The sequence below is a fragment of the Taudactylus pleione genome, unplaced genomic scaffold, assembly GCF_031769625.1.
Source record: "Taudactylus pleione unplaced genomic scaffold, aTauple2 ptg000095l, whole genome shotgun sequence".
Lineage (NCBI taxonomy): Eukaryota > Metazoa > Chordata > Amphibia > Anura > Myobatrachidae > Taudactylus > Taudactylus pleione.
The window spans coordinates 17,123,085-17,147,162 of NW_028284497.1; the positions used below are offsets into that span (position 1 = coordinate 17,123,085).

General features: G+C 43.2%; 1 protein-coding gene across 2 annotated transcripts in view; it reads left to right on the forward strand.

Moving 5' to 3' along the window:
* Window positions 1-24,078, forward strand: part of CDC42SE2 (CDC42 small effector 2) — a 151,429-nt gene that overhangs the window by 25,562 nt on the left and 101,789 nt on the right. The window contains exon 1 of one of the 2 annotated variants that reach the window (XM_088470036.1): window positions 14,802-15,160. The exons of the other annotated variant lie outside the window; for it this stretch is intronic. The gene's annotated coding sequence lies outside the window, so the exon portion shown is untranslated. Of the gene's footprint in view, window positions 1-14,801; window positions 15,161-24,078 lie in introns of those variants that run through there. 2 annotated transcript variants of the gene reach the window in all.

Here is a 24,078-nt window from a genome sequence, read left to right on the forward strand (position 1 = left end):
ATATATAAAAAACATTTGAACTACTTTACTATTTTGAACTGCACAGGCAAAAGGACAACATAAACCAAAATGTAAAAATCCTTCAAAAAACCATAGTTTAAAATGTAAACATACCGGTCAAACTGGTGACTGGGCCTGGAGCCCCGAATTCCTCCTCCTCATGTACTTTGTAAATTAACAGGAACCATTCTATTGGTTATTGTATGAGTCATGTGACCTACACCCTCACAAATATAATGTGAGTTATGATAGGCTTGATGCAGTGACATGCGTAAGCTAATTTAAATATAAAAATTAATGTATTAAAATCTGCCTATAAAAAAAAAACTCAAAACAATAGTAGCATTCCAACAAACTTTTAATTTCGAAAAAACATTCCCTTGGTAAAACCGTACGTATTCTGTGGTACAAATGACACACACTGACAAGAATAAAGTTTATTGACATTGAAAAAAAAAACAGGATTGCAAACATGTGAATAACAATTAAGGTAATTAATATAGTGATTGCCAGTAATCGATTCAAGTATGTTTGCAGAATGAAATAGCAGGCAATCGAAAACTGACAGGGCCACTTCCGGAATTGACTTGTGCGAGCATTCCCTGCAACCAAAGAGGAGACGGACGGTCGCTATTTTGAACGTTCGCTAGCTAGAGGAGGGGTTGGGAGACTATGGGGCGGAAGCTTAGCTACGAGCGAACATACGAGCGGACGCTTGAATTTAAATATTTCCGCTCGTACGGCGGACGAGCGAACGGCCACTTGCGTCCGGGTCTGATTCAGGGCCACAGCGTGGAGTGCCCCCACACGAACTTGTACAGGTTGAGTTTGTAAAGAAACAATTCCTTTGGCAATTTGACTGCCGTCTACTGCTGACAGGGTGATGGTATGATCGAGTGATATAACGGGAATTTAAAATTTTTCAACGAGCTTTGCGGTGATAATGTTCTTGGCGGCCCTCGAACCAAAGTCAGCTGTAATTTCTCACGGGGCGTGAGCCAATCAGCGGCCGCTTTACATTGGCTGAGACCCACGTGGGACTTCGGTCAACTGTCATTTTGCGAGGTGTAAGTATATGCAACAGCATATACTTACATCTGTCCGGTCTGGATCGGGTAACTCGTTTATTTGTTTTACCAAGACCCTGGATGCTACGTAGAGCAGCGCCAAGATCTAGGGGAGTATAGATTTTTTTTTGCAGGGCCAGGCACACGGATTCTACTTGAGAAGGGGACAGACATATCTGGAAGCAGGTAAGCATGTGTGAATGGGTAGGTGTATGAAATAAAGTTTTACTAGGCGTGTTTTGTCTTTATTTAACTATTTTTACAGTGGAGGTACGGGTGCCGGCTGCCTGCTGGCACTTGTAGTTCCACAAGTACCAAAGGTCAGGCATGCTGGCACTTGTAGTTCCACAAGTGCCAAAGGGCAGGCATGCTGACACCTGTAGTTCCATTGTAAAATACAATAGTTTTATTTGATTTTACACTTTATTACCCATGTACCCACAGCCCAGGGGTGCGGGGAAGAGCCCCGGTTTCAGACCAAGCCTAGGGTTTTTGGGGGGAGGGACCCCTTCTTGGGGGGGTCCCCACTTCCCCTGAGATCCCTGGCTTGGGCTGATAATGCTTTGGCCACGGATTCCCGGTATAGGGTCTCTGAGTTGTGGCATTACAACCTGGCCATTTTGGGTCCAGTGTCGGTTTTATATATAAGGGTACCCCTGCGCAATTTTGTTCCCCCCTATATTTAAAACCAGGACTGGCCCTGCAGCCTGGTGCTGGTTCCTAAATTACGGTGGAACCCTAATCCATTTTGTTTCCCGTAATTTTTAGAACCAGGACTGGCTGACAAGTCTGGGGCTAATTAGCCTTTTTGGGGGGGACCTCACGTAATTTTTTTTTTTAAAGAATTTAACCCATTTTTTACAGGTCTAACACAACCAGCTTACACATATCTCACTGATATGTGCAGGCTGCTAGCTCGGGAGAGTAGTCTCATCTTCACTTGCAACTCGGGGGGAGATATCTCGATTTGCTTCACTATCGGCCATCTCACTTTCAGCTAAACTCACTTCTTAGTAAATTTGAGAGATGAAAAACGGGAAAATCACCCAAGATTCGGCGATGCAAATCGAGATAAAAAAAAACTAAATTCGACCATTCTCGATTCTTAGTAAATTTACCCCTTGTAGTTATTTTCTTTTTATACCTTTTCCCATATTAACATGGCTATCAGAGATATACACATAGGCTGCTCTATTAGTCTACCAGCCAATGTGCAGAGAAAGAAGCTGTTATATAAAGAATGACTTGATGTGAACCGTATATCAAATTTAACTTTTTAGACTTTATGAAAACTAATTTTATTATTTCATATTTCCTGATATTGCCAGACTATTACTTGTCCACTATTTTATATATAGGTACAGAAAAAAAAGAAGGTGCTTGAACTGTGAACAATAGTTTGGTATCATATTGACTAGTTAAACAGTATGGTGCTGATGAATTGCAGCAAACGAAGGGCCTGATTCAGTACGGATCACAACTGCGATCGTGGCTGCGATTACGCTCACAGTATTACTGCGAAGATATGCTGATCCACTGCGGTCTCTATGCCATTCCTGCACAACGTAAGGAGGCCCACCTTACCTTACACACAGCCGTAATACTTAGCAAGACTGTGAAACCATCGGTAACATCATGTACCATCGGAGCCTCACACACACTTGCACAAGCTCTGACCTTACTTAGAATTTGCTAACCTTCTGGTACGCCGTGAGATCTCAGGCTGCATATGACATCTCAGTGACTAATTTATGCACTCCCCTGCAACAGCACAATGGCATGCCTGTGTTTCACTGACTATTCCCGTCACCACCCCCAAACTTCCTGTCAACCACTCTGCGATGGCTCTGTGTAGACACTGCGATCGCAGTTTCGCAGTGGCCGTTTCGCGCACACGCATTGCGATGCATGTGCAGAACTCAAAAATCATCCGTCTGCATGTGTAATTACAATTGAGCATTTGGGCGTAGGGCCCCCGAGGTTACTCTGGCTGGGCCTCCTCAGGGCATCACCACTTAGTACACATAATTACTTTTCACATCACGTTTTATGTTTTGTTTTTTATTCATGTAATTTTTTCACATATATTTTAACCCCTTTTTCAACACTTATTAATTACTTGTACACATCTATACTTTACACTTCATTATCACTCTTTTTCCAATTTTCATGTGATGCCCTGGAGGGGTCCTGGGCTGGACGTTTTTTGGGTTGCCCTGCGCCCTGGATGTGAACCCCATAGTGTTAGGGACTGCTAGTGACAGAGAAGCCGTGATGTGGCCTAGCAGCTTCCCATATATTTGCAAATGGATGCAACTAATATCTCTGAATGTCTATCACCATATAGTCTTCATATATTGCAGGTATAATTCAGTGTGCTGAGGAACAATAGGGGTTTAAACCACCCCCCCTTTTCTACTTGGTATGACCCCTCCCTTTCATGCACCTGAAGATTACTTCCAGATTGATTGAGCAGCTGCCATTTTTAGATTGAAATTGAAGAAATTTAAAGACCTAGGGAGAGATATAGATAGGAAGGGTCTGAAAAAAATAGAGTCGAGGCAGGTTGTTCATTTTAGTAGCATTAATTTGACCTATCCAGGATATAAAAGGCCGGGACCACGAAGCAAAGTCTGACAATTTGGGAGAGAACATACGTGAAATTAGCCTGAAACAATTGTTGATAACGTCTGGTTATAAAAAAAACCTGATATTTAATCTTCTGGAGATGCCAATTACATGGAAAAAGACTTTTCAAGGAGGTTTTAATGTAAAAATCAAGAACTTATGTCTTAACAGGGTTAATCTTATAACCAGATAAATTACCATTTAAATCAAGTTCAGTCAGGGTGGGTGAGAGAGAGGAAAGGGGATTCGTGATGGAGAGTATTGATACCCGATTAAAACCTCTATACAATTCTGCCTATACCTTCTAAAATTGACGCTATTTAGCGTAATGAGTCGCACAGTAAATAAATGCTTTCAGACTTTGAATGTGGTTCCAAAGCACAAAAAGTTATTATTCAATATAAAATCAGATGGTTACACGCTGTTATCTAAAGACAATTAGTGCAAATAAATCATACAGACCCAAGGTACAGTTGTTATATACGCACGCGCTCTGGGCCCAGATACCGGCATCAGCATTAGAAACCTCCGTCAACAGCACAGCAAGAAGACTCAAGACTGGGGTCAGGGAGCGCACATATATACTCTTGCAGGGATAGGCATTACAATAGACAAGTTTGACATGATTCCATTGGTTCTTCTTAAAGGTGCTTTTGTTACAGGATAGTACATAGGTCAATTAAAATAGACACAAACAGCCTCCAACCGCCCTTTGTGTCCTTTTTCCTGCTGCATGCTAATCTAAGCTGCTAACATTACAGAGTACATTTTAGTGTTTTAACTCTCTATAGTCCATAGTTTGCAGACGCATGTTCCGATCTTCTCACCGGTGATACCGGAAATCTGTTGAGACACAGTGGATCAGTACAACACCAAACACGGTCTGGTTACCATGTACTATACCTTAGATATCAAATAATCTTTATTTCACAACATTAATAATTACTGCATAAACCTTGAATATTACGCTTTAATACTAGGGAACCTTTTATGTAAGTGTGCAGTATGTAAGTATTGGGGAATTGGGAAAAGACGCTAGTTAGCGCTGTGCTACTATGTGTTTTGTGGAGTACACTATAGAACGTGTTTTGCAGGGATAATCATTTTATATGTTTTAGTGACTGTATTTACATGGTGAGGACTTTTAACTTCTTTCTACAGCATGGGAATCGCACGATGCTAAATAATAGCATCGCCGTATGTACTTATAATGGCGAGTTTCACTAAAATGGCGCTGGGCGGCCATTCACAAACTGGCGTCGCGCAGATCTAATTTTAAACCGATCCTGTCTCAGCCAATTATCCGGCTTCGACAAGAGCAAAATGTCATCAGCATGTAAAGCTACTTTATGTTTTGTGGACCCAGCAGACACCCCAGATATCATAGAATTAGTGCGGATTCTGGCAGCTAAGGGTTCTATAATGAGGGCAAAAATAAGTGGTGAGAGGGGGCAACCTTGGTGCGTACCATTAGATATACCAAACGGAGTTGAGGTGAAACCATTAGCAGAGGGAGAACGGTATAGAGCCGAAACACCACGTAGAAACTTTCTAGAAAATCCATCGACAAAAGGACCCCTGTTATGCCCGTTTAGTCGCTATTCAATGACTACTTTCAAATTCCAATTGTGTGGTTCCAACACACAAAGTGATTTAATAGCAAAAGGTAGCAGAGTAACAATTAATAAAATAAGTACAGCCGATTACATACGCAAGTGCTCTGGATCCAGTATACAGTCATTCAATCCTGAAGTCTGTGGTCAAACAAAAGACTGTATGCTAGTCTCAGAGCTCAGTTTATATACAGTTGGTGTTACATTGAAAACAGTAGAGACGATTGGGCATGTTTCCATTGGTTCAGGCTTCAGGTCAGTCTGGTATAATGCAGGACATAGGTCAGTTCAAACGATGCCTTCTAAGGGTGGGGGTCAGCTCTCCAACAGCTGCATATGTATCTTCCCACCGAAAAGCTAGTTCAAACTGGTCTATTTACATTACACACACAATACCATTCTGATCATTAATTCCCTATCATCCATAACTCGCATATGCAAGGTGCGATCTCTTGGCCGATAGGAACGGATCTCTGAGGATAAATAGGGGATTAGAATGATACCAAAAATGATATGTTCTATGTATCCTGAACCTTAGATCTCCCTAAAGTATATTTAACATTATTATATTTCACTATAAATTCTAATAACCTTGGTTATAAACGACTGTGTATTGGAACTATTTTAAGGTGAACTGTTTTATAAGTGAATGTGTAAGTGTACATGTGTGTAGAGGTGTTCGCATGTGTTGTGGTTAAATACGCCCTTCCACACCGTAGCGTGCTATTCGCATATTTTCAGACAAATGCAACAGTATTGAAGGATATTAATTGGGAACGACTACATCCAATTATTTGACTTCAACACCCCATATATAAATGGCCATGAGATTTGGTTGAACACCTTTTCAGCGTCTAACGACATCAATAGGAATCTTGCCAATCATGAATGGTGTTTATCAGGTCCATAGTCCTCCTGGTATTGTCAGGAGCCTGAAGCCCTGGGATAAAAACCCACCTGGTCTTGTGTATTAAAGACGGTAAAAAGGAATTTAATCTAGTGGCTAGTATTTTGGCATAAAGCTTTAAATCAACATTAAGTAGGGAATCGGCCTATAACTGGAGCAGATCGAGTGATCTTTCCCAGGTTTAGGTATAACAGTAATGTTTGCTTGCGTCGTGGCAGGATCAAAAGATGACCAATCCAATACATTATTAAAAAAATCTGTGAAATGGGGAACTAAAGCTTTAGCAAATTTTTTTATAGTATTGCGCCAAAAAAAGTCAGGGCCACGAGCAGATGAGCCCTTAATGAATTTAATAGCAGCTTTAATTTCGTCTTGTAATATCGGCATTTAACGAGGAGAGTTTTTCCAAAGAAAGTTTGGGAAGAGGGGTGTCAGCCAAATAGTTCACCAAACTGGGGAGAAATACCATGTCAAGGAGATGGGACATTACATAAGGAAGTGTAGAACTCCTTAAATTCCTGCACAATTTCAACAGGGTCATAAATGACCGATTTGGTACAGCTAGAATAAATGTTATCAATCAGGTTAAGGGCTCGTTTCTGTCTTAATTTACTTTCTAACATGGAGTGTGCTTTGTCAGCCTTATCATAGAAATATTGTTGGAGTTTCTGTAGAGTGGAAGCAGCTCTTCATGAAAGCAGAGTATTGAGTTGGTCCTGGACGAATCAATCTGAGTTAGCAAGGCAGGAGTGGGGTTACGTTTATGAGTATCAAGAAGTGTGGAGAGTTGTTGCTCAAGAGAGGAAACTTCAGCAAGAGCACGTTTACGAGCGGCTGATGCTGAACTAATGAGTTGACCACGAATGGTGACCTTACGGGCCTCCCAGATAACTCCAGGCTCAACATCTGCCGAGGAATTGAAAACGCAATAATCAGAGATTGCTCATTTAATAGGGGAAAAGTTCATCCGTTTGACTAAAAGTACATAATCTAAACGCCATCTCCGGGGGACGAGGGCCATTATGGAGCAAATCAAGGATGATAAATACTCCCGCATGATCAGTCCATGACAGAGGAGTGATCCCTGCTTGGACTGCCTCAGAAATCAGAAAGGGAGATACAAAAATCATCTATACATAAATAAATAAGGTGTGGGGCAGAGTAATGAGTATAGTCGCGTGCAGATTAATTTTTAAGGCGCCGGGAATCATATAAATTGTGTTATTTGAGGAGGGAACATAAAATCAGGGCATCTTTAGAAGGCGGGATATTTGTTTTATGAGCAGGTGGTAGGGATTTATTAAAAGCCGGGTTGAGGGCAATGTTAAAATCTCCCACTATAACAGATGACCCTGCGCAAACTGCTCAGTGCACTTAAATAGTTTAGAGAAAAAAGCACCCTGTCCCTGATTCGGGGGCATAAACTGAAACTAGAGTGACTGTAATAGAACGCAATGAACCAACCACTATGAGGAAACAACCTTTTGCGTCAGAGTAAGAAGAAGAAAGCAAGAAAGGGGTTTTGTTGTGAATTAAAACCGCAACACCACATTTCTTGCGATCTGCTGAGGCAAAAAAGGTCTGAGAGAACTGCCTGTCCTGCAATTGAGTGTGAGTACCTGTTAGGTGGGTTTCCTGAAGGAACACAATATCCGCTCTCTCTCCTACAGACTCCCAGGGCTAAGGTATGCTTACAAGATGAATTAAAATGATTATTATTAATAGTAGCTTCAAAGCCATGGTACAATGAGTCGACTGCGAAAGAAAAACTGTTAGAAACACTGAAAATAAAAAATAATTTTGTTCCCATAAACATATCATAATTAGATGAAAGAGAGGAAAGGAAGGAGTAGCCAAAAAAGAAAAGGGAAAAAGAAGAAGAGAGGAAGAGACCATATGGGCGCAAGGCCTTAAACACAGGAACCCAGAAGGGGTTCAAAATATTGAAAAATATAATTTGTGAAAAACTGTACAAAAACTACAAGGAGCATGGGGGTCTGGCCATAAGCAATAAAAAGAGGAACCCCAGAGGGGGACCAAGGGCCTAAACAAATAATGTAGAAACTTAATAAAAAAGTTAAGCATTTATATATATATCAAACAACAAACAATCAGAAATGAAACTATCAGAATATAGTTAGCATAACACATAAAACTAGATGGAGATTTAATAGTCTATAAAAAATCAGAAGGTAAACTAGTGACCACTGCATAGCTAGATATTATGGAAGAGAAATAGGCAAGGTGAATTTAACATCGAACACAGAGCAATACAAGAAATCCTTAGTCAATGAAACAAACTTCTCACCACAAAGCCAAGGGTATCTACGGACAACCATGGGAAGGCTCAGGTGGAAGCAATTAAGGTAGAACTGCTACAAGTGGTAGAGACTGCATCACGTAGGAGCAGTACTATGGTCTTGGCGTCGGGTAACCGTGGACCACTCTGGGGCTGGAGGACTGGAACGCTGAGGCTTGGGTGTTGAGGACAGTGAATGCGATGATTCAGGTAGTATGTTTAATTTTTTCAACATATCCTGGCCTTGCTCAAGGGATTTCACAGAAAATGTTAAATTAGCTGCGAAAACTTGAAGCCGGAAAGGAAAGCCCCAGCAATGTCTGTTATTATGTTGTCTCAGGATTCGAGTAACAGGTTGAATATTTCAACGTTTCTGAATAGTGGAGGGGGTCAGGTCCTGGAATAATGGTATATCCATATTCTGGAAGGAAATGACAGGTGTGTCTCTAGTTGCTTGAAGCAATCGCTCCTTGGTATGATAATAATGTAAATGGACAATGATATCCTGAGGTGGTTGAGTAGCTGATGGTCTGGCTCGATGGGCTTTGTCCATTAAATAATCTGTCTCCGAGAGATCCGGGAGAATGTGCCTGAAAGAGATCACTAAGGAAAGATTGCAGGTCTGAGACAGAAACAGATTCGGACACATTGCAATTTCTGAGATTATTCCGATGGGAATTATTCTCTGCATCCTCCTATTTTTTCTTGAGAGATTCAACTTCGCCATAGAGACGTGAAAATTCTTTATCAAGAATCACCTGTGAGCGACAAAGATGGTCCGTCTTTGATTCCAGCATGTCAGTTCTGGACCCAAGAGAGGATATTTCTGACTTAAAGTCATTAATCGCTTTGGCAAGTTCCTGAGCGAAAGGAGTTTTGACACCCTACAAAAGATTTGTCATAACTGCCTGAAATTGAGGGTCAATGTCAATGATGGTGAGTTGGAAGCTTCAGGATGATTAGGCAGTGGAGGAGTCGATTTTGTTTTTGGGACCAAAGAAGTTGGCAGATGGATTCTGCATTGCCTTCTTGGGTTTTTGAGACATAGTCGAGATTGAAAAATGGAAAGGTGTGCTTGAAAAGCACCAGGGTAAAATATTATTGCTCTCTTGTTCACAATCAGGGTTACTCTGTTTCATAGAGGCAACTAAGCATGTGGTGATATGGATATCCTTTGTTTAATAAAAGAGCATAGGGAAGGCCACCAGGTCCCAACAGACTGCTCACATCATATAGATTGACTTTCACTGTAAATCCAGTAGGTGGCAGCCAAAAAACATATATGAGATAAAGGAGTGAAAATATCGAGGGCCCAAAGAGAAGGGATAATGCTATAGGCCATTATGAGCAAGTGGTTAAATGATTAAAAACAATAAAAGATAAAATAAAGAGCCACCCCTGTAACTGCTTAGTAGAAAAAACAGATTACAGACAGTTGTGAGGAAGCAGTAGTAACGGAGGGGAATGCAGTGGCAGTTGATCGAGATGAAATATATCCAGCAGCACTGCTGTAGAATCCAACAAAATGGGGGAGAACACAGGGGCTGTGGGCTAACAACGAGGGCTCTGTGGCGGAGCGATCTCCAGGGGACAATACATGTCTGGCCAACAGAAGCAACCTGGGGCCCAGAGATCAGCAGCGGCGAGAGCGGGAGGTCACACATTGTCGTAGTAGGCATCAGCAGCCAGGAGCTCTGGCGAGAGCCACCCTCTGGTAATCCCACACCAGAAGCAGGATCAGGTAGGTGCCGTTTCAGGAGCCACTGGGAGAGGTCAGGAGACGTGAGTCACAGCCGGGAGCAGAGCAAGGGCTAGGCTCTGATGACAGTCACGAGCCGGAGCGCCACTCCGGATTAGGCCACTACTAGAGGCCTCTGCTTCACCAAGGAGGACAGGCACAACCCGCAGGGACACTCTAAGTACCCCCCGGCTCCGCACACCCGAGCCTCCAAACAGATATGGCCTTAGGAGCAGGTTAGGCACGATGTGGGGCCCTAGGAAGCGATAGGGAGCAGATTGTAGTGCAAATACAGAGGCTTTGGGCAGGAGCTCAAGTACAATGCGACTGCTCAACTTGCCTGCCAGGCCACACCCCGGCTCATATTTATTCTATTTGTTAAATGCTTCATGTTTTACACACTAGGAGCATTTACTGTATACATGTGTAATACAGAAAATCACAAAGCCTGATTCAGAGTTGTACGCTGTTAGCAATACAAACATAAGCTAAAGCAGCAGGAGGCGTCTGGCCTAAATAGATGCCTCCTGCATGCTTGTGTGATTTGCAGCTGCATCTGAGGACACTTGCCGTTCGAGTAACCCTCAGGTTCGTTAGATGGCAGTCTCGCATTCGTAGCAAGGCCAGGAAAACTACTTTGGAAGAAGCACACCTCAGGACTCCCAGAAAATGGGAGCGACGCCCCCATTTTTGGGAACACTGGCCACTCCGCCCCAAACAGCCACAGCTTGTCAATCATAGCAGCTTGTCTTGCAAATGTAATCTGCAATTCCAAATAAACAATATTCTGGAGTAATATAATTATCACTACTATTTGCTATAATTGTGAAAATTTTAATTCAACTTTATTGCCCACTTTAATAAATGATCCTATCATACAAGTAGACTGCAAAATGGTGAATGTACTTAGGCCCTGATTCAGAGCCGGACGCTCTGAAAGAGCACTTGCTCTGAATCAGGGCGTTTATTTTTTTTGGAGCGTCCTCCTGGCCGCTCGCATAGCTGTGGGTGACCACCCACAGCTATTGCGAGCGGCCAGGATGATGGTCGCGATGGTCAAAACCATCGGGTTTGCGACGAGACTCTTGTGGTAGGGTCTCATGGCCACAAGCCCCAGAGAGCTTCTGGCTCTAATAGAGCCAGAAGCTCTCCCACTGACATTCCTGGTGATGTCAGTGGGGCCGCCCACAAACGGCAGGCATTCGCATGGGAACGCCTCCGTTTGTGAAGCCCCCACGCCACGCCTCCAAAACGGTGCGAGCTGTCGATCAAAATCGACAGCCGCCCCCTTTTGGTGCGAGACCGGGAGCGACGGTGTGCATGCGCAGTGGCCTAACATCGACCCGCTCACGAGCGGTTCTGAATCAGGCCCTTAATCTCCTAGTACATGATAATCTAAACAAATAGTGACCCTGATGTATAACAGTCTATAATACATTTCTCTTCTTTGGTTGAATATTCTATGGGCAAACTTGAAATGTATCATGCGATCATGGACTGTAATGTCATGCCCAGATCGCATTGCAAATGCAATCATTAATAAATAGGCACCTTGATCTTTTAAAAATATCTATTGATCTGGAGTTCATCACTACTTTCATGTTGCCTTTGCGTCATGTGCTGATTTAATTTCATTTTAAATGGTAAATGCAAATTTCTTAGTTATTAAAAACATAGGCCCTCATTCAGAGCCGCTCGCAAAAAGCGAGCGCTCGCTCTAAATGAGGTCGGCCACTTTTGTTCTACCACCCACAGCATTAGCGAGTGACCAGGTGATGGTCGCCATGGTCGAGACCATGGCGACCATCGGGGCTTGCGACGAGACCCTTGCGGTAGCGTCTCGTCTACCGCAAGCCCCAGGTAGCTTCCTGCTCTAACAGAGCAGGAAGCTCCCTACTGACATCACTGGTGATGTCAGTAGGGCCGCCTACAAACGGCAGGCGTTCCTTCAGGAACGCCTCCGTTTGTCCAGCCACCCCCTCACCCTGCCTACAAAACGGGGCGAGCTGTCGATCAACATTGACAGCCGCCCCGTTTATAGCGAGCCCCGGAGTGAGTGAATTTGTCACTCGCTTCGGGGCTTGCGCACTGCGAGCGCTGCGTGTGCACAGGTCCTTACCATCAACCCGCTTGCGAGCGGGTCTGAATGAGGGCCATAGTCCAGATATTTACACAGTCGAGTCACATTATTATGACCACCAGCTAATAGCCAGAGTAACCACCATGTGCAGCACGGACAGCAGCTAGACAGACTGGGAGTGACTCAATAAGGGGCTGGTAGGTTGGCACAGGTATCTGGAGCCATGCTGACTGCAGTACATCCCACAGCTGCTGGAGGGTGTGTGGTGGAGTATCCATTGAGTGAACACATTGTTCGAGGTGGTCCCACATATGCTCAATTGGGTTCAAGTCCAGGGCATTAGGTCCAGGAAAGTACTTGGAAGTCTTGGTCGTGCTCATACAACCACTGTTGGACATTTCTAGCCGTGTGACATGTCGCATTGTCTTGCTGGAAGATCCCATTCGCCTCAGGGAAGACAATTAGCATGTATGGGTGTACGTGCTCTGCAAGGATGGATTCATAACCAAATCGACCATGGCGACCATCACCTGGTCACTCGCTAATGCTGTGGGTGGTAGAACAAAAGTGGCCGACCTCATTTAGAGCGAGCGCTCGCTTTTTGCGAGCGGCTCTGAATGAGGGAAGGTGACTTTAGGATATGTCAAATTTGTTTGTTATAGCTTGTGTAACAATTGTTTAAAATGCCCACTGATAACTTTTCATAGATCAATGTATTTTTCTTTGAGTAAATGTATTATTTTAACTTTATTGAGATTAAGGGTAATGTTCGTCCCTTTTGAAGGTTAGAGATCTGCCAATGTATCAGGTTGCCTATCACTGTCTTAAAGGCTGCTGCGGTAGAGGCGCTCAGCCACTGCTGTTGAATTTTATTGTGTACATAAATTCACAGGTGTTTTCTAGAAAGAAAAGTCTTAAGGTGGGTACACACCAAAACGATATATCTGCAATTCATCTGATCTGCAGATATATCTGCAATCTGTGCAGAACATATGTTCTGCATACAGACTGCTCGAACTTTCTAGACTGACGTCACAACTGGGCAGGCATGTACATCTGCCCGCCCACTTTAGCTGTCAATCACGCCAGCCCGTGCAGCAAGTGTATGGGCTTTCGTCTGACCACCTGTACACACAGCACAATGCCCCAATATATCTTCTGATATATTGTCATTGGCTGGGCAGCACAGCCAACGCGATATGTCTGTGAACGACGTCGTTCACAGACATTTCGCTGGTAAACACTGGCCGATGCACACACAATATATTGGCCGATCAATTGAATGGCCAATATGTCGGCCAGTGTGTACCCAGCATTTGGGGTTTATTTACTAAGCTGTTTTTGGCGTGTTTAAGTCCAAAATGTAACACTTTTAATAGCAAAACACCCTATGTATTGCTTTTAAAAGCACAGCCCTTTTAAATTCCGGTTTTAAACACACCGGGAAGACATGTTTTTTTTACAAGCGGCTGCGCCGTATAGTAAATAAGCCCCTTTGGTTGTAACCAATGACAATACTATTCTGTAGCAGCACCACCTGTCTCTGAGTACTTTATTCTTTTCAGTGAGAGAGCTTGCTAAATGATGAACATCTTTCACTGGGAGTACTAAATCATGTGTCTCATGGTAGGACTATGGGGCCTATTCATCATCAATTAATTTCTACAAAAGCAGGTGAAAATAAACATTTTCACCTGCAATTGTAGATATTAAGTTATTGTGTCACAGATATCTCCTGCTTACCTTCCTCTCACGGAATGTCCCGCTGTCCCCATACACTAGTATGGGGACAGAATTCATCAAGCTTTGAAAATACAGTATTTTCGGAGCTTGATTGCGGGAGCATTCGCTATCTTCAGATGGCAAGTATTCCTGCTATCCACTTTTGGATCCCTCAAACCCTGTCCGGCTCCTTCCACATAAGGTCGGGGTTCTTGTGCGCATAAGTGACATGTAGGTCACGCATGCGCACTTGTTACACTGCTCCGAAAAGGAGCAGTAAAAAGATTCATTACTCCGAAAGGGGCAGTGAAGCCGCTGGCGGGGACAGCTTATTTTCGGATCAGCTGTCTCCGTGCCGGAGCAATGATGAATTGCTCCGGCGTCTGCTGCGAGTTAGAATGTTAAATAGGAAGATTTGATAGGTTTATTGCACAATATGGAATATGTTCAAATTGAGGCGTCTGTGCATTCTTTAGGGAATTGTATGCAAAAAATGCTATATGAGGCATAATGCACATAGCAAGAGTGGAATCTCTGCTCTTCTTGTGAGGCGGCATCCTTTGCTAATTGAGATATATATATATATATATATATATATATATATAAAAAAAAATTACAGTAGGTTCCACCACAGCTATAAGTTGGGTGGTGCACAAGCTTGGCCTGAAGTGATGGTGATGTGTGGTCCCCCCGGTGCCGCTCTGTCTCCCCCTGTGGCTGCTCGGAGTAGTGCAGCGAGGGAGATGTGCCCCGGCCTCTGCTGCTTTGTCTCCTCCCAGCTCTGCAGCCGTGATCGCTGCCTGACTCACGCCGAGGGAGGAGGCAACACAGCCATTCAATTCCCCTCCAGCAGCAGCAGCCACAGCCGCCATCATCTTCACTTCCTTTCCCACTCCTGCCTCCGCACATCACTCCCTTCTCGCCCGGCGGGGTCTGCGGTCAGCTCCGCTCTGTGTGGCTTCTGCTTGGCTGCGGGAGGTGACCAGACTCAGGGGTCTCTGCGGGAAGACGAGCGGGAGTGGCGGAGGGAACCCCCCGCACATCCATCACCGGCACAGGGGACGGTGCACCGGTCCGGGAGGTGAGGACAGCATAGCCGTAGCCGGGTGAGTGTAGCATCCCCCATAGGACGGCGCCGTGGCAGAGGGGGGCCGGGTGAGCATCACTGGGGAAGCAGCCGGCGCTGAGGTCCTGTCACTGGGCACAGCTGGGGATGGGAGCGCTATGGCTGTATCACTGTACACTACAGAGCAGGACGTGTAGCCGTGTGTGTTATGGAGCGGTGCGATTGCCATCTTGTCTGGCACATTAGTCAGTTCTGGGGTTGCTGCCTGTGTTACACTGTATATGGGAGAAGATTTGGCGCTGTGTGTGCCAGGCTAGGTCATCCTACTGTATCCCCCCATATCTCCTGGGGCGATGTAAGATGGCCATAGCTGCATGGGGGTGAGACCTGGCCATACAGCTCAGCAGGAGGGAGCTCTGTCTGCCCCATACTTTATATTACCTGTATTTACGCTTTACAGCAATACACTAACTCAGCACATTCTGCCTGTCAGTGTGCTATGTGTTGGTTCTATATTGTCTTGAAATATAAATAGGCGATATATGTTGAATTTGTTTGCAATGCAATTGCTTGTACACTATATGCATTTTTCTTTTATATTGTGTGAAAGCAAATAGTGGTTTCCTGCCAGTTCCACCTGCTGACTGTAGTGTAGTGATATGAGGCTCAGCTGAATAGGCTGGTATGTATGTCACTATCTCTACATCTCCCACTTGCACATTCTCCAGCTGCTGCATATACAGCCCCCATGCAATCCTGTACTGTTACACACATCACTGATACAAACCAATGACTGTATGATGTGTCGGTGGTGTCTGTAGTGATTTTGTTTTGCTGTAGTAGATTGTGTACTACTCTCTAATTGGTTATGATGCACTCATTTTGTTGCCTCTGCTTAAGCCGCCCATATTGATTATTGTGACAAGACAGCAATATTGGTATATATGGTACTATCATTTTGTTTGCTATAATTCCCCCCCTAAAACAAAAAGGAAAACATGGTTAACCCCTCTTGCAGCCATTAATATGTCCAATACAAGAATAAAATCCAACTCTGCGTTGAAGTGAAGAATCTCAAACATGTATCTGTACTGCCTGTGTGTTAGAGTAAATCTGACTTGTGGTGTCAACTATGGTAAATGGTCGTCGCTGCTAAGATGTGGGTGCAACATAATGTTCCCAATGAAACTGTGCAAATTATATTATCTTGTTTAATTTTTAGGGGCATATGTATCAAAGCTTGATGTGAGATATATATCACCAACCAATCCGCTTCTTAAGGCCCCCATACACGGTGCGATTTGTAATCGTATCTGAAGTCGCATACGATTTCCCTTGAAAATTCTTCTTCAGATACAGGACGATTTGTATTTAAAATACGATTCCACATAAGACCATACTAGTTGATCAATACATGTGTGTCACATCGTACACTATCGGTTGAGATCTCTCTGCAAAACCATCTGATCTGCTATCCAACTAGACGACGGCGGGACGCGCATCGGGGTCGCAGAACATACAAAACACACCTATTTTCACACGATTGGTCTGTCCAACCTGTTGTAACTGGCCATATCGTGTAAAAAATCGTCCCATGTATGGGCACCTTAACTTACATTTTGCAGGCTGTGTTTAAGAAATGATAGTTTGGAGCTGATTGGTTGGTGATATATATTTCACAATTTTATCTCACATCAAGCTTTGATACATATGCCCCTTAGAACCTGCAGCATGCAACATGGAAATGTGAATTTTATTTCATGCAGTGCAAGCCATATGACTGGTATAAATATGTATGAATGCTATATAGGAGGAATCTCCTAGTGTGTCACGTGAAGACTTTTTTTTTTTTTGAGCCTTGGACTGTGCTTTAGTTCTGCTACTTTTTCATATAACTATGAACAATTCTCCAGCCTCCCTTTATGGGCTCGATTCTATTCAGCGCGATGTAAATAGCTCCGGGAGTGAGCTCCCGGAGCTATTCAATACACCGCGCTGACAAGTCCGACTAATGATTTCTTCTCTCATCCCTCCGGAGATGAGAGAAGAAATCCGACAAAAGTCCCGGCGCGAGGCTGTTTTCTGCCCTTAGCGCCGGGAAAACAGTCTCGCGCCGGGAAGTTAGGTCGGGGAATGCCCGTTATCGCGCCTAAACACCCTGTTTAAGGCGCGATAACGAGCCTTCCCCGACCTAACAGCGCGATGAATTGAATAGCTCCGGGAGCTATCTCCCGGCGCTATTTACATCGCGCTGAATTGAATCGTGCCCTATGACTTCATGGTATTTTTACATCATGTTTTTACATCACATGATTGGTATGTTACATGGAAAATACCCTAAACTAAACGTAATGTACTTGGTAGTGGGCAAGGCATTGCCCCAAATATAAATGGCTTCCACTTTCTTTGGCACCTGGAAAGGTTACTGTATGTTCCAGATAATAATCCACCACTTTCAGTACCCAAGTATATAAATAAAAGGAAACCGAATCCTACATAAAAATGTGAGATTTTAGTGAATGTGAGGTATTTCTTAAGGAAAATGCATTGGAACATTTCTGAGCAGTCAGGTGTTATTCGATTGTTTCCCAACTAATAATTTGTCTCTACAACAAATGCATCTTTTTGCACAGAATATTTTTGAAAGGGTTGTATGCATGCTGTGCAATATAAAAGGCAGATTTGGGGGCATATGTATCAAAGCTTGTTGTGCGATATATCTCACAATTTTATATCACCAACCAATCAGCTCCAAACTATCATTTCCTTTTTTTTTCAAATAAAGTTTTTTTTATTGTATAAAGCACCAAAAGTATCAACGGTACAAAATATTTAGTATGCAATACAAATAATACAATTGCATAGTGTTAAATAAACATTCAAGCAATGATATGTCTCTAAACAGAAGACACAGAAAAATAAAAACAAGATACATTTGTATATAAGCGGAAACAATTACTTTCCAGTATCCATAATATATCATCATAAGTTAGTACAATAAATTGGTATGAAGAGACATTTTAGTATAGTAACCAATGCCAAGAGAGAACCAATGAAAGAAGGAGGGGGGGGAGCCGCACGGAACAACAAGACCCAGCCTCCTGGACCCATCTCAAAAGCCCAAATTATCATTTCTTAAACACAGCCTGCAAAATGTAAGTTAGCAGCTGATTGGTTGGTGATATATATCTCACATCAAGCTTTGATACATATGCCTCATAGTGTTATATACAAATGAAAGGGGCTTTGTATTTTGGAGAACACCTCGTTAGTCATTTGTGCCTTTATTTAGCAATTCTGGCCTTATAACGGGGTGGTGGACGTAGGCAAACTTGCACCTGATGCTTTACCTCTGCGCATGCGTTCGAGAAGCACTGCACATGCATCCCAATGTTTATCGCCAGGAGAAACCGTTTGAAATTGCATGCAGATCCATGCCATTTCAATGGTGGTATATGGGTGGTGGCTAACATGTTGGCGACAGTAACTGTAGACGCAGTTGCACTGACACCGGCAGCCATACCCACTTGAATGTACTGCACCTGCTATAGGTAGGTGCAATGTCCGATGATGCGGCCTGTAGTGTGTCTTTAAACACAGGTCAGATTTGTGCCGCAGCCTGTACTGATCTCAATAGGACGCCAGTCGGCCTTGGAATTACCTTAAAGACACAATGGTGACTGCAACAGAAGTTGTAGTCACTACTGCAACTTTGTCCACCTCTGAATCACCCCCAATATTGGAACCCGTGTGTGGATTTGCTTTTGTAGAACTTACATGCAGATCATAATGGCCTTAAAGCAGACCTGTCATTTGAACACTAAAATGTAGTGTAGTGTAACCCATCACCTATCTTAGTAGAAATGTATTTGTTCCTCCACTTCCAGCCATTGTATATACTTTTGTCATCTGATTAATGCAAAAAACAGTGGGCTGTTCTCTCTGCTGTGGTATTAGTGATGTCACGCCGTCTACTTGCCTTTTAAAGGGTGTCCAGTGATACCCGGTGGAGGAACATAATCAGAATGGGAAGAAAAGGATGGCCTGGGCAGTTGTTGTTGTTGTTTATTCATATGGTACTAGTGACTATACAGGCAAATCTACAAGGGAAAAACAACCATTGTGATCTATATACAACGGAATGATAATAACAGCCAGTGGCTCAGTACCTTGCAAGAGCAGAAAGACAGGATCAGAGCTGCTGATTGAGTTGGGAGCCCACTGGTGACATAAAGAGTGCAAGGTAAAAACAAGATGGTGGAGGGTCATGCACATGGGAGCTTACAGTGTAAGGGCTGTGTATTTATCTAATTGTGTATGCAAAGTATTTGTCCTGGTATAAAGTGCTTATGGTACGTAGACATTCGGGTCATGCAAAGCAGCCCTGTGAGGTATGTAAATGTGTATTGTTATGGTTTGTAAATTATTTTATATTGTCGTAGCAAGTTATTGTCTGTGTTTGGTCCGCTTTAGGGTATCCCCAGATTAAAAATAAGTGAACAAATTGCTGAACAATATATGTGTTTGTGAAAAACAAGAAAGTTGGCGCTCTGCAACAACTACTATATAATAACTGTCAACGTATGCATAATAAAAAATTCTGTGCACAGTGTAGCTGTATTGGTTAAGGTTACCTCCTGTAGTTGAGTCCCTAGCCTCCGGGCCGGCAACAGAATTTTTGGGGCCCGGTACACTGATGTCTCTGGGGGACCCCACCTTCTCACCTCCACCCCTGACCCCACACCAACACGTTCCTCCCCTGCGTATGATATGTGTTTCATGATGTTAACTGAAAGATATGCCAGCCTTTAAATAAGGAAAAAATACACTGATTTGCTACACTCTCTGTCACTGACTAGGCAGGCTGTAGTTCTTGTCTGCCGTCTCTTCCAAAGTCTTCTTGATGACAGTGCTGTGGATGCCTTGGGTAGGAGGGATGGTGTCTGCAGCCAGCCTTCCTTAACCCTTCCTCAAATTCAGCCCCTCATCACCATCCTCAGACCCTCGTCACCATTCTCAGCCTAAAATCCCATCATCACCTTCCACAGTACCTTCGTCAGACCCCCATCAACTTCCTTAGCCCCCAACCCCCTTGGCCTTCCTCAGCCTCCAACCTCCTTCACCTTCCTCAACCCTCAACAAGGACGACGTGCGGCAACGTGACCTATGACGTCACACCACATAGGCCCGTTATTCAATTGCCGGAGAAAAGTCCTAGACTTTTCGCATGCCGGACTTTTCGCCATCATCGCCAGTTTGGGCTCCGGAAAAGTGTCACGCTAGTCACCGCGATTCATCCCATTCAATTGCAAAGGACGCGACAACGCGTCCCGGCGCAACTGAAATTGGCGAAAAGTCCTGTAAGATTTGGGGAAATCAGCCTGACACCCCCAAAAGATGTACTGACATGAGGGATCACTATGGATACCCCCGAATAGCCCTGCTGAAGGTATTTGGGGTACTTGAATGGTCTCAATAGGTGCTGTTTAGTGCCTTTGCACACGTGGTGAAGAATAGCATTTAGCAGTTTTTTTGGGAGTGCAAAAATAACTAGTCCCATCAAATTTGAGGTAAATGAAAATGGGTGCAAGGGTAGTTAAAATTCGCTAAAGAGAGGTTTTAAATAACTTAAAAAACGCACCTTCAGCAATGCAGTGTGTGTGTGTGTGTGTGTGTGGAATTCAGCTATTTCACCACTGATGCTTAGTAGTAAGGGAGCAGTATGGTACACCCTCATTGTAAACAGTCTCACTGAATGAGCACCAGCCATATTCTCTACACAAAAGGACATCGAAATCTATTCACTCCATTATATCTAGCACTTTTTATTATATTATGTGGTCTAATGGTGCGTACACACTGGGCGATTAAAGTGGACGACTGAACGATAACGATATCGTTATCGTTCAGTCGTCCACTTTATCGTCCATTTTTAACACAAAAAAGATAAACGATGACGACGACGCGCGTTCCCGCGGGTCGTTCGTCATCCTCGTTCATCGGGCTGACATGCAGGCCAACCTGACGACCTCGTCAGGTTGCTGCATGTCAGGGAATGGGTGAGAGAGCCCGGCGCTGAACGATATCGCTAATGATATCGTTCAGCGGCTGTGCTCAATGTCATGAACGACATTGAGCACAGCCTGCCGGGGACACACTAGACGATATCGCTCAGGGAGCATATCGTCTAGTGTGTATGCACCTTATGACCTAACTGAAGAACAATTTAATTGCTCCAAAAAACAAATGAATTTCTCTCCATAAAAAGGACACCCTTATAGTAGTGTATGTATTTTCTAACACAGTAAATGGTAAATAATGATATGGCTGAGCTTCAGTATGTGCATTGATATGTCTTTACTACATCGGGGGGTAATGCAATTGGCCATGGCTAATTACCTCACCTGGGGCTATCCAATTAGCCCCGAAGCTGGCACTTATCAGGGATTTTGATTCGCCTGCCTCAGGCAGGCAAAACCAAATCCCCCATAAGGTGTTTTTCTACCAATCGCGGCAGGGAAAATACATAGGTTCGCGACTTTTTGCGGATCCTGTGTATGTTCGTGAGAAAAACTGATCTAACTGGTCTAATTGGATAACGTGATAAAAAAAGATCGGCGAACCCCCCATGTTTTTTACGGCCGTCTATTTTTCAGAGCTATGTGGATACCCCCCTCATAGGGGGAGATTCAGTTAAGCACAAGATTCAATTGAAACCTAACATGATTTGCGGCTGCACGCATTGCGGGTAATTATGGGAGGAAAACCTTGGGGTGTGAGCAAAACAGAGGTGAGGTTTTCTTCCTGGATAACTAGCTGTATATTAGTCCACAATGAGCCACTAAACTAATTGAATCTCCCCTTTATGGTGCATACACACGGGACGACCGTCAGTGATAACAATTTCGCTGGATGATTGATAGCGATCATCCAGCATACCACCAACCCACCAATGACTGCCAATACCCCGTGATCAACGATCGCGGGTCCCAATAGTATCCTGGTCGATATGGACCAGGTTGGCCTGCATGCACGCGCGATGGACGATATCATTATCATCCAAACGTGCCCGTGCATCTCAGGTAGTTGGTCGGTTGGAGGAGACCAAAAAATGCACGGTATAAACGATAACGATATGATAGATTATCGTTCATATTGAGTATTTTAATCAGCCTGTGTGTGCTCACCATTAGTTTTGTTACAATGTGTACATAAAAAGCAATAAGTTATCTTTAATCCAGAAACCTAGATTTTCTATATATGGAAACATGATCTACAAGTGCCCCCACGGCCATCACAGTGAGGGGCACTGCTACACAATTTAATTAGGAGCAAAATGAAAGAAGTGATTACATTTTTTCAATGTATCATAGTAGATTTTAGTCATGGAACTCAAGTTACAGAAATAATAATTCTACCTTTCTACGTCCCAAGTATTTTGAATAGAAGCTCCCAATGGTAAAAATTGATAATTCGGGATGGGACTGTAGAACTCTATATTCCATCAATCTCACAACAGTATCATTTTCTGGCCTCCATAACTATAAAGGCATATAGTATGTAGTATAGTAGTAATAATGCCTTTTATAATGATAGTTTAACTCTACCAGTTTCGAAGGGAAGATCATAACAATTCCTGTTTACCTGGAATAAACACATCTGTGAATGTCTTATCAGGTAATAAATAATGCGTGTCACTAGCTGGCAGGTTAGTAATTGTCAGTATAAAAAAGCAAACAGAAACTTGTCATAGGGTGTGGCTGCTGCTGTGTTGTTTATTGGCATCCATTTCCAACAGGGCCACAATACACTGTATGTGTCAGAAACTCTGGAATGTACAGTATGTACTCCATGATATAAGAGCAGGGGTAGAACAGTGCCCCATAACAACATTTGGCAGGTGTCTGGAAATGTTGCTGTAGCTTCTTCTGAATATTAAGGGTATGTTGAATACACAGCTCAGAAGTGATCTCCTCTCTTTTTATAGAAAAAGAGGGTTCTCAAGGGTGATGCAAGAGCAACGAAGGATAAGGGGTGCCCAGGCCCCGTATTTTTGGTGCAGCCTGGGAGTTCTGCACTGCATGTGGGCATCATAAGTACATTTTATTGAAAGGATGTAAAGATGGTTTCATCCATTTGACATGACTGTATAACTAAAGTCTGTGTCATTCAATATGGTTCACTATTGTAGCTAGGGAATTGTAGTGAGAGAGTTTTATTTAAGTGTTAATGCATACATGTAGGTATCAGGTTATAAATGGGTAAAGTACCAGTGTGTAATGTTACAGTGGGCTAGACATCATGAATTAACATTTTCTGGTTTCATTAAGCATGTCTATATATCACGCCTTTCATTTATTACATCAATTCTTCAATGGACCGGTTATGCACAAATAGAAGAAGTGGCCATTTTGTTATCAGAGAATGAAACATATCCATTTACTAGTAGTAAATGACCAACCGACCCAAAAAAATAAATGGGGTAGGGGCTGGGTTCAACTTACTAAAAAGCACTATAGCTTACTGTGAAGTAATCTGGTTACGTCCTAATGTTACCTGAGTTTCCACTCACAAATGTAGTAAGATATGGGTTAGTGCCCCTTGTCACAGTGATTAATGTAGCTTGTTCCTTGAATTGAATTTCTTAATTTTCAAAAATATCGGTTCATCCCACAAAATGGCAGCTTCCACTGTCTGTGCGTGAATGAGACTCTTGTTCCAAGTTAAGATTATTCCTCTATAACCTGTTTAAGCATCTTTGTTTATTTGTGTCCTTGTTTTGTCATGTGTATAATATATTTTTTAATTCACTCACCCATACATAAATTCCAAGCATGAATAGCAAAAATAAAAGTAATGTGAATGGGCTTTTTATACGTCCTCCAGGTGACTAGACTTACTTTTGGCCACTTGAAATCCTAAGAATCATTATTATACCACACCATAGTACACTCTGGA